We start from the raw sequence: 11,737 nt of genomic DNA, 5'->3' as shown, positions 1-11,737 counted from the left end.
TTCTGCTGCGCAGTTTCTCATCCTGAAGCAAAGTTCTTAACCCAAGGTACTATTTCTGGGTTAGTGGAGTCTGTAACCTGAAGCGTCTGTAACCTGAGGTACCACTGTACATTCAAAGCAACATAATTAACAGGAATCTTTAAAAATTCAAAATGGAGCATTACAAAGGAGGTCAACTACAGAATGCACATTGAACACAGTAAAGTCTGAGAGCAGGGTCCGTATTTTGTGACTTTGCAGTTGTAACCTCTCATATCAAGCAGGGTGCTTATCCCTCGCACCCATGGCTCAATAGCAGGAGGATGCAGGTAAGGAGGACCAGGGAAAGAAAGTACCTTCCAATTGTGGGCTGTGGAAGAAAATTCCCTTTGGAGATGCATTACCGGGCAGAGCCCAAAGAATCTGTGAGGAGGAGGAGGAGTTTGGATTTGATATCCCGCCTTTCACTCCCCTTCAGGAGTCTCAAAGCGGCTAACAATCTCCTTTCCCTTCCTCCCCCACAACAAACACTCTGTGAGGTGAGTGGGGCTGAGAGACTTCAGAGAAGTGTGACTAGCCCAAGGTCACCCAGCAGCTGCATGTGGAGGAGCGGAGACACGAACCCGGTTCCCCAGATTACGTGACTACCGCTCTCAACCACTACACCACACTGGCTCTCTGTGAGAGCAATCCATTAGCATACAGGAAAAAACACATGTGAAAAACACTGTTCCATATTCTCCGCAACAACCTTCTGCCACCCCACGATCTCTCATCCAACCATAGTCCTTGAAAACACAGTTACTCAACCCAAACTTTTTTTTTGCTGTACACGTGGACCCATCCTTGCACCTTATCTGAATCAGCTTTCCACTCCATCAGTCAGTTGGACTGGCTCTTAACAGCTTTGTGGTCAGGCCACGCCATTATTTGGCTATGCTGGCCTGACAGATAATTGGCTTTGCAGAATTCTACCTCGGTATTACCTCCCCGACTCTATTGCCCTTTCCTACCACCCTCACATTGGGACACGGGTGGCGCTGTGGGCTAAACCACAGAACCTAGGGCTTGCTGATCAGCAGGTTGGCGGTTCGAATCCCCGCGACAGGGTGAGCTCCCGTTCAGTCCCCGCTGCTGCCCGCCTAGCAGTTCGAAAGCACGTCAAAGTGCAAGTAGATAAATAGGTACTGCTCTGGTGGGAAGGTAAACAGCAATTATGTGCGCTGCTCTGGTTCGCCAGAAGCGGGTTAGTCATGCTGGCCACATGACCTGGAAAAACTGTCTGTGGACAAACATCGGCTCCCTTGGCCTATGGAGCGAGATGAGCACCGCAACCCCAGAGTCGTCTGCGACGACCTAATGGTCAGGGGTACCTTTACCTTTACCTTCACCTTCACCTTACCACCCTCACAGCCGCCACATCCTCACAGTGAGAGGTGAAGCTCAGCACTACTATGTGACCCATTTCCCAGTTCCACAAGGAGGGTGTGGGACACAGTTATTTAATAGGTTTATGCTCGGGGTAGGGGGGCCGCCAACAGAGGAGTCCATATTGTGTAGGCAGAGAAAAAGCAGTCCATCCTCCTATTTCAGTTTTTCTGCATTAATTGTTCTATGTAGAGTCCTCATGCAGCACATAACAGGGGAATGAAACTTCATGCTTTGCAGGGCTGAGAATTAAGCATAGGGAGAGGAAGTTCTGTGTATGGGCAAAAGTTTCCTGTAATGCCAACAGTGCAATCCTAGCATCTCTGCTCAGAATTCCCATTCAGTTTAGTGGGGCCTCCTCCCAAGTAAGTGGCTATTGGATTGCAGCCCAAAAGGGTTGGGAGGGAGTTGCTTTAGGCAAAGCTACTCACTGCAATTATCAAAAGTGAAAGTGAAAAGAGACTGAAGGATCATCAGGTGTTCCGGTGTCTGCGGATGACCCTTCTGCAGGAACCTGGCGTTCCATTCCTCTAGGATCTTCTGATGAGCCTGCCACTGCTTGCAATAGAATTGTCAAATCGTTGAGTTGGAAGGGACCTTGAGGATCATGTAGTCCAAACTTCTGCAACACAGGAATATGCATCTGAGGAGCTTGTTAGGCGCCGAAGTCAGCAGGTCTTTGAAACACAAATAAGCTATGTTTATCGGCACTTGATATTCCTTATAAGTGGATTTATTCAGCAGTTGTTTCCACCAGGGTAATGGAGGGATGAAACTACATGGCTGTCCTGAGAGTCTAATTATGGTTGCCTGAACTTACTGTTCCCCTTTTCCCTCCCAGTCCACTTTTGTGTTGTGTCTCTTTGATTGTGAGCTGAGGGCAGGATCTGTCTTCTTGATATTTGTGAGTCAATCTTGGGAGCTTATTTGTGGAGCAGGATTAAAATGCCAATAATGATTAAGCATGCATATATGTATATATATTGATAAACCTCTCTTTTTAACTTTTTTCAAAAAAAAAATTGAGGGTACACAATAAAGTTTTGAAAATCTTTCTGCTGCCCTACTGTGTCTAACATGTTGAGCGTTCTTTTTAGGTTGCATTGCCCATTACTGTTGGGGAAAGACCTTTTGTGAGAGAAATACAGACGGGAGACAGCGGTCCTTTCCCCACACATGCAGAAGTATAAATAGCAAGGGGGGGGGGTGGATAAGTGCTAATCTCCCTTTCCTGGGCAAGGTTCTGGTGCGAGTGGTCGCGGAGAAGATCCAGGCTCTTTTGGAAGAAACTGATTTTCTGGATCCATTTCAATTGGGGTTTAGGCCCGGTTTTGACACAGAAACTGCTTTGGTCGCCCTGTATGATGACCTCTGTCAAGAGAAAGACAAGGGAAATATGTCCCCGTTGATTCTTCTTGACCTCTCAGCGGCTTTTGATACCATCAACCATGGTATCCTTCTGGAGTGACTTTCTGAACTAGGGGTGGGAGGCACCATTCATGAGGTCGTCTCCTGGCCTGTAATAATTCAATGGATCAGATTCCATATTTACCGTATTTTTCGTTCTATAGGACGCACATTTCCCCCTCCAAAAATTAAGGGGAAATGTGTGTGCGTCCTATAGAGCGAATGCAGGCTGTGCCGCTAAGCCCAAAGCCAGAACAGGAAGACGGAGCACTGCGGAGGGCTCCGTCTCGCTGCTCTAGCTTGGGGACGGCTGCGCGCAAACCTCTGCAGGGCAGCGGGGTGCCTTCACCCCGCTGTCCTGCAGAAGCTAGCAAGGCTGTTCCCAAGCCAGAACAGCAAGACGGAGGGCTCCGTCTTGCTGCTCTAGCTTGGGGACGGCTGCGCGCAAACCTCTGCAGGGCAGCGGGGCGCTGCGCTCCAAAGGCTTCAGGGATCTTTGAGGCTGGCGGTGGGGGAAAGCAGCGCTTCCCCCCACCGCCAGCCCCACAAGCTCTGGTGAATGTACCTTGAACGCACCTTGTTTTAGAGGGGGAGAACAAGAAATTTTTTTCCCCCTGTTCTCCCCCTGCTATGGTCCGGTGCGTCTAATGGAGCGAAAAATACGGTAGGTTCAATGGGCATTTAGCTTTCAGCATCCTACTGGCTCCATGGGCCATTAGAAGCACAAATAGCAGCAGCAGCAGCAGCAGCAGCAGCAGCAGCAATATCCTGGCTATGCCTGCAAGAGTGATACACTCTTGTGACAGCAGTCACATTAGAAGCCCCGCTGGACCTTTGCAGTAGCTTCAGAAGCAAAGGTAGAAAAAGGAAACCTCCCACAGAAATGAACCCTGCCATGCCCAAATCTCTCAGGTCAGCCTGCAGGGGGACAGTCAGTTAGGTTACCCTAAAAACTGTGAATCCCCCCCCCCCCAACCAGGCCTCAAAACCTCAAGCACTTTTCAAACTGCACTTTTCATTTTCTCTAAGGCTGAAAAAGCTTTTATCTAAGCATCTTTCTATGCAACAAAGGTAGCTGAATTAAAACAACGCCTTCGCTCTCTGGCTAGCTGACCTTGGCAATAGCACATTAAGCTTATTGCAAACTCTCTTCTGGGAACAGAGCCAGGGAACAAGAGAAACATTTCTATGTAAACCTATGAAGGGGGAGAGGAAAAAAGGGGGATAAAAACCTGCCTGTAAAATGCCGATATTTATGACCCAGTTCTTGCAGGCTTGTGACAAGAAGTTACCTCATTCTGCCTGTGATCCTGATGTTTATGTTATTTGTGAACTCAAAGGCCATTGTTGGGGAAATCCTTGGACTAAATAAATTATCAAAATTATGATTTTGATAATTATAGGGTTAAGAAGGTCCACCTGCTCTGCAACTCCCTGGAATCGGTGTGTGACTCAATGGGCAGCTGCAGAGCCAGAGTAAAGCATGTTTGTGAGAACTCAAAAGATGGTGCTGTCAATCTGGGTCCTGTTAAACTTGAGGAAACATTAACTTCAGTAAAGTCCAGGAAATTATAAAATAGCTATGATGGATCAAGACGAGGAAGGCAGGACATGACAGAGGTTGATAAACTCCCGTACGGTGTAGATAGAATCATAGAATCATAGAATCATAGAATCGGAAGAGACCACAAGGGCCATCGAGTCCAACCCCCTGCCAAGCAGGAAACACCATCAGAGCACTCCTGACATATGGTTGTCAAGCCTCTGCTTAAAGACCTCCAAAGTAGGAGACTCCACCACACTCCTTGGCAGCAAATTCCACTGTCGAACAGCTCTTACTGTCAGGAAGTTCTTCCTAATGTTTAGGTGGAATCTTCTTGTAGTTTGGATCCATTGCTCCGTGTCCGCTTCTCTGGAGCAGCAGAAAACAACCTTTCTCCCTCCTCTATGTGACATCCTTTTATATATTTGAACATGGCTATCATATCACCCCTTAACCTCCTCTTCTCCAGGCTAAACATGCCCAGCTCCCTTAGCCGTTCCTCATAAGGCATCGTTTCCAGGCCTTTGACCATTTTGGTTGCCCTCCTCTGGACACGTTCCAGTCTGTCAGTGTCCTTCTTGAACTGTGGTGCCCAGAACTGGACACAGTACACAATATGGATAGGAAAATATTTTTCTCCCCTGCAGGTGTTAGTGGAGTTTGGGGCAGATTCTTGAAGATGTGGAACCTTCTGAAGTGATTCTCACTGCTAGCAAATGAAGTTTTCAGCTGTTGAGGTCCTATTGCTCTTTGAACCACAGTCAGCATTTTAAGACAATATATATTTACACCAGTTCTGGTTAGTGAAATGGACATTTTCAGTAACAAGTCCATCAGATGTTGCAGGAGGGAATTGGCCAGTAACAGTTACCATGGATGAATGCAGATGCATCATTGTGACATCAGTGTATGATGTCACAGACAGAATGAGCCTCAAACCCCAGCAAAGTGAGAGACAGTTAATAGTCAGACCCAGGCTTAACGCTTTGGGTATTCGTGGCAGATGATGAAAAGGTAAAACATCGGGGCTATGGTATCTTTTACCAAAGGTTACAGTTGTCCAGAGAGCGAAAATGCATTAGATGGATGAAACAATAATATAGGGGCACAGCAGAATATGAACTATATACCTGCTGAAGGTCCTGGGTTCAATTTGTGAAATCTGCAAATCATCCTGAAGCCTTTGGGGCAGAGGCAGGACTGGGGGAAAACATGTTTGTAAGAACTCGCTGATAGGCTTGTCAGTCTGTGACTTGCTAGGCCTGAGGAAGAAACAATTTCAGAAAACTTCAAGGAACAGCAGAGAAGTCATGAGGGATGAATGCAAATAAGGTGAGGCATGTCGTAGTGTGGAGGAAATAGGCAATCTCTCCCCCTCCTCTCGCTTAAAAATACTTGAAGTTTGGATCATACAGTCAGTGAATGTTAGAAGATTAAGGACAAATTAAATACCATAAGCTTACCCAGTGCAGGTCAGTGAAATGGACATCTTCAGTAAGAGGTCTATCAGAGAGAAACAGGACTGCAGTGCCTCTCCACTTCACTTTCATCATTCATTACTAGTTCCTTTCGCAATTTTATTTTTTACCTATGCTTCTTTGATTCCATGCATAACAAGGTCTGAACCAAGACTCAAATGGGTCAAGATAATAGTTTGACCTCAGGTGGTCCCATCCACGTGATCTCCCAACTGTTGCCCTGCTTGACTTATTAAAGCTTGTCAAAAGGGTATGAGTGGGTGGATTCAGGAGTTTTCAATGCATCCTCATCGAAGAGGGTAGTCCTGGCTGTCTTGAAATATGTGGTGGCTTTATCACTGCTGAAATTTTCCAACATGAGCTCATCATCAACCTTTTATTCGACCGTCAGTCAGAAAAAAGTACATTTGTCAATACACAGTTAAATCCAACATGAGCTTATTGGTTTATGATTACTACTACTAAGTGATAGCTAGTACTGGTTTTTTTTGACGTGTAAATGAAGGAGATGATTATGGCAGAAAATTTGTGAGCATAGATTCTATGACCTAGGAGCATTTGCAATTGTCCTGTCACCAACCAGGGTGGAGTCCATCTTTACAACATCATATTTTATGTGAAGCCAAGAATCTTCAAAGAAGCTAAGAATCAGACACTACCACCTTCACTTTTTGTAGTTAGATGTGCCTTTGTGTTCAGATCAGGCCTGAGTATGATAATGTAGCACTTCGGTAGGAAGATGCAGCCCAGAAGTCCAGCACTGGAGGCCAACATAGAGAAGACCTGCACGGCTACCATGTATTTCCCCTTGGTGCTCAGGTAGGTGGGAACAAAAGACACCCAAACACTGCAGAAGACCAGCATGCTGAAGGTGATCAGCTTGGCCTCATTGAAGGACCCAGGAAGCTTTCTGGCTAGGAAAGCCACTGTGAAACAGATGGCAGCCAGGAAGCCCATGTAGCCAAGGACAGTGTAGAACATGGCAACAGATCCCTCATTGCATAGAAAGATGATCTCTCTAGCTTGGGACTGCATGTCGGAGTCTGGGAAGGGTGGGGAGATGCCCAGCCAGATGGTGCAGATGACAACCTGAATACTGGAACAGGAAAGGACAATGGAGTTGGCCAGACTCTTCCCCAGCCATCTCCTCACCTTGTTCCCTGGCTTTGTGGCCAGGAAGGCCAGCACCACAGTGATGGTTTTTGCCAAAACAGAAGAGACAGCAACTGAGAAGATGATGCTGAAGGCTGTTTGTCGGAGAAGGCAGGTCACTTTGCTTGGCCGGCCGATGAAGAGGAAGGAGGACAAAAAGGAAAGCAGGAGGGAGCTGAGGAGGATATAGGATAAGTCCCGATTGTTAGCTTTGACTATGGGAGTTTCCATGTATTTAATGAAGATTCCTTTCACAATGCCAGTGGTCAAGGACAAGAAGAGGGCAAAGGAAACCAGGACAATCCCCAAGGGTTCTTCATAAGTGAGAAATGTTATAGTCTTTGGGACACATTTGTCTCGTGCTTGATTTGCATGCTGATCTTCTGGGCATCTGGTGCAATGCTTTGCATCTGAAGAGAAGAAGAAGGACTTCAGAATGACTAACAAAACTCTTACACTCATACCTGTCTGTTTTCTGACAGAGGTTGCCATGGTGATGGGGTGTGCGTTTGAGGTGTCAGGAAAATACAGTCTTTAGCAAGATATGCTGGGAAGAATAAGGCAGAGAACAAGGAGGTACCCATTTTGGCTAGGCTGGCTGAAGATTGGTTGGGAGAGATTTCTTCCACTCAAGTAAACTGTACTGCTATTGTAAAAAGTCGCTCTTGATCATGTGCTAAGATCTGGACTTCCTCCATGCAGACTGAAGGTGTAAATATGTGAATAACTCATATTTCTTAAAGCTACAGCAGTCTCTCCTGAGTCTTCAGTTCTCCAAAGGTTGGGAGAGATTTCTTCCACTCAAGTAGTAGTAGTAGTAGTAGTAGTAGTAGTAATAGTAATAATAATAATAATAATAATAATAATAATAATAATAATAATAATAATAATAATAATAATTTATTATTATTTATACCCTGCCCATCTGGCTGGGTTTCCCCAGCCACTCTGGGCGGCTTCCATAGAAACCAAAAATACACTAAAATATCACAGATTAAACACTTGCCTGAACAGGGCTGCCTTAAGATGTATTCTGAATGTCAGGTAGTTATTTATCACTTTGACATCTGATGGGAGGGCGTTCCACAGGGCGGGCACTACTACCGAGAAGGCCCTCTGCCTGGTTCCCTGTAGCTTTGCTTCTTGCAATGAGGGAACCACCAGAAGGCCCTCGGCGCTGGACGTCAGTGTCTGGGCAGAACGATGGGGGTGGAGACGCTCCTTCAGGTATACTGGGCCGAGGCCATTTAGGGCTTTAAAGGTCAACACCAGCACTTTGAATTGTGCTTGGAAACGTACTGGGAGCCAATGTAGGTCTTTCAAGACCGGTGTTATGTGGTCTCGGCGGCCGCCCCCAGTCACCAGTCTAGCTGCCGCATTCTGGATTAGTTGTAGTTTCTGAGTCACCTTCAAAGGTAGCCCCACGTAGAGCGCATTGCAGTAGTCCAAGCGGGAGATAACTAGAGCATGCACCACTCTGGCGAGACAGTCCGTGGGCAGGTAGGGTCTCAGCCTGCATACCAGGTGGAGTTGGTAGACAGCTGCCCTGGATACAGAATTGACCTGCGCCTCCATGGACAGCTGTGAGTCCAAAATGACTCCCAGGCTGCGCACCTGGTCCTTCAGGGGCACAGTTACCCTATTCAGGACCAGGGAATCCTCCACACCAGCCCACCCCGTCCCCCCAAAACAGTACTTCTGTCTTGTCAGGATTCAACCTCAATCTGTTAGCCGCCATCCATCCTCCAACCGCATATTGATGGACACCCAGTCCAAACCCCCTGATGATCTCTTCCAGCGGCTTCATATAGATGTTAAAAAGCATGGGGGAGAGGACGGAACCCTGAGGCACCCCACAAGTGAGAGCCCAGGGGTCTGAACACTCATCCCCCACCACCACTTTCTGAACACGGCCCAGGAGGAAGGAGCGAAACCACTGTATAACAGTGCCCCCAGCTCCCAGCCCCTCTAGATGGTCCAGAAGGATGTTATGGTCGATTGTATCAAAGGCCGCCGAGAGATCCAGCAGAACTAGGAAACAACTCTCACCTTTGTCCCTAGCTCGCTGGAGATCATCAACCAGCGCGACCAAAGCAGTTTCAGTCCCATGATGAGGCCTGAATCCCGATTGGAAGGGATCCAAATGGTCCGCATCCTCCAGGCGTGCCTGGAGTTGTTCAGCAACCACGCGCTCAATCACCTTGCCCAAGAATGGAAGATTTGAGACTGGGTGATAGTTGGCCATACTGGCGGGGTCTAAAGATGTTTTTTTAAGAAGCGGTTTAATGACCGCCTCTTTCAGCGGATCTGGGAATGTTCCCTCACAGAGGGAAGCATTCACCACCCCGCAGAGCCCATCGCCCAGCCCTTCCCGGCTTGCTTTTATTAGCCAGGATGGGCAAGGATCAAGGAGACAGGTGGTTGGTTTCACGCGTCCAAGCAGCCTGTCCACATCCTCGGGGGTAATGGATTGAAATTGATTCCATGCGACTTGACCAGACAGAGCTCTAGCACTCTCCCACCCCAGCCCTGCTCCCACGGTGGTGTCTAGGTCCTTCCGAATATGAGTGATTTTATCTTCAAAAAACTTTGCAAAATCGTTGCAGGAGATCTTGGGGTCTTTACAAGGCCCCGGTGGTAAAGGTGGTTCTGTTAAATTGCGAACCACCTGAAAGAGTCTCCTGCTACTATTTTCTGCAGATGCAATAGAGACGGCAAAGAAGACTTTCTTCTACTTTTCTTTCTACCAAGTCGCTATCGCCACTTGGTAGGCTCGACGTTGAGCTCTAACCTGTGTCCGGTCAGATTTGGAGTGAGTTTTCTGCCACCGATGCTCTAGCTGTCTCAGCGATTGTTTCATCGCCCTCAGCTCCGAAGAAAACCACGGGGCTGTTAGGCTCCATGCAATCGGAGAGGGCGCTTCGGAGCCAGGCAGTTGATAGCCCTGGTTAACTCCGCATTCCAGCGGGCCACCAGGGAATCAGCTGAAAGGCCATCAACATGGGCTAAAACATCCCCTACCACTCTCTGGAAACCATTTGGATCCATTAAGTGGCGGGGGCGGACCATCCGAATTGGTCCCACCTCCCTGCAGAGGGGAAGGGTCGCGGAGAAGTCCAGTTGCACCAGGAAGTGATCTGACCATGGCACTTCTTTGGTTTCGCTTTTACTTAGTGTCAGACCACCCACGTCACTAGAGGTGAACACCAGGTCTAAGGCATGTCCATGACTATGAGTTGGGCCAAACTTATTCAGGGACAGCCCCATGGACGCCATGCTTTCCATGAAGTCCCGAGCAGCCCCTTGTAAGGTCGTGTCGGCATGGATGTTAAAATCCCCTAGGACAACCAAACTAGGTGTCTCCAGGAGAAAATCCACCACGACCTGAAGCAGCTCGGACAGGGAATCCTTGGTGCAGCGGGGAGGTCGGTACACCAAAAGGAATCCTGTACTGTTCCTATTGCTCAACTTCCAGAACATGCACTCAGAAAACTGGATCTTCCCAGTAGGACGCCTGGTGCAAGCTAGTGACTTCCTAAAAATCACTGCAACCCCCCCTCCCCGCCCACATGACCTGGGTTGCTGTGCGTAAGAGAAACCTGGTGGGCAAGCAGCGGCAAGGACAGGCCCTTCTGCTTCCTCCAACCAGGTCTCTGTCACACATGCCAGGTCAAATCCTCCATCCACAATCAGGTCGTGGATGGCAGTGGTTTTATTCATCATTGACCTGGCATTACACAGCAACACCTTCAGGTCTTGTGGGTTTCCCCTGTTGATTCCAGTATCCATCTGGTCAAGGCCAGACCCGGAGGCAGGGATAGTCTTCAAACAACGAGTAAACCTGCCTCCTCGGTAATGACATGGTCTGGTCTTAGCATAACTCCACCTCCTGCCCATGATCACCGAGATCGGATGTCCCACGGGAACAGGGAAGCAATGGCAGAACACTTCCCACACTTCCTCAAAAGTTTCCAAATAAGGGCCTGGGCCACGCCCCCTGGGCCAGTTGGAAAAGGCCCTGGAAGGGAGCAGGCCCTGCAGTCCTCACCCAGCCGATGTGCGGCACTGCTATAGTAAACAAGTCGCTCTTCATCATGTGCTAAGATCTGGACTTCCTCCATGCAGACTGAAGGTGTAAATATGTGAATAAATCATATTTCTTAAAGACACAGCAGTCTCCCCTGGGTCTTCAGTTCTCCAAAGGAGCACGAACCCTGTGTGACCCCTGGAATACCAAGAAATCTTGCCTCTCCCTTTCCTCTGGAGTCACCCACCTTCCTGAACGGAGATGGTCCCTTCTGCACAAGGAGAACAATCGTAGCAGCAAACGGCCTCCCCTTCTTTAGCCACTATTGCATATCCAGGGCGACAGCTTTCAGTGCATCTTGAATGAGGCACAACCTAAAAACTAAGAAAAGGAGCATCCAAGGAGATCAACATAAAGCACAGACATCATCTGAAGGCTCTGACTAAAAACATGCTCAAATAAAAATCATTTTTAGAATACTGAGACCAGATTAGAAAGCTTTAAAATGGGAGTGAGACTCTTCCAAATTTGGTAGAACTGTGGAGAACTCATTTTCTTTCTGACATAAAGTTTCATTTTTAATTGTTGAACGCAAATATTGTTGAACACAAAGGATTAAACAAACTATGGCCTTTTAAACTGCATTTGAGATTTATTGAAGCTCCATAGAGAAAAGGTGGGATATAAGTGCAACAAATAAACACATAAATGAATGAATTCAAT

At 47.6% G+C, this 11,737-nt stretch overlaps 1 long non-coding RNA gene across 2 annotated transcripts in view; it reads left to right on the top strand.

Annotated features, from left to right (window-relative positions):
• The first annotated feature begins 4,970 nt into the window (after nucleotides 1–4,970).
• The window catches only part of LOC308581370, a 97,126-nt gene continuing 90,359 nt past the window's right edge, over nucleotides 4,971–11,737 (top strand). The window contains exon 1 of one of the 2 annotated variants that reach the window (XR_014005017.1): nucleotides 4,971–5,371. This is a non-coding gene — a long non-coding RNA (uncharacterized lncRNA). Of the gene's footprint in view, nucleotides 5,690–11,737 lie in introns of both variants that reach the window. The other variant, XR_014005018.1, reaches the window with a different exon arrangement.

The sequence above is a fragment of the Podarcis bocagei genome, assembly GCF_964188305.1.
Source record: "Podarcis bocagei genome assembly, chromosome: 2".
In the NCBI taxonomy this organism is placed as follows: Eukaryota; Metazoa; Chordata; class Lepidosauria; order Squamata; family Lacertidae; genus Podarcis; species Podarcis bocagei.
This window is presented reverse-complemented; position numbering and strand designations above follow the sequence as displayed.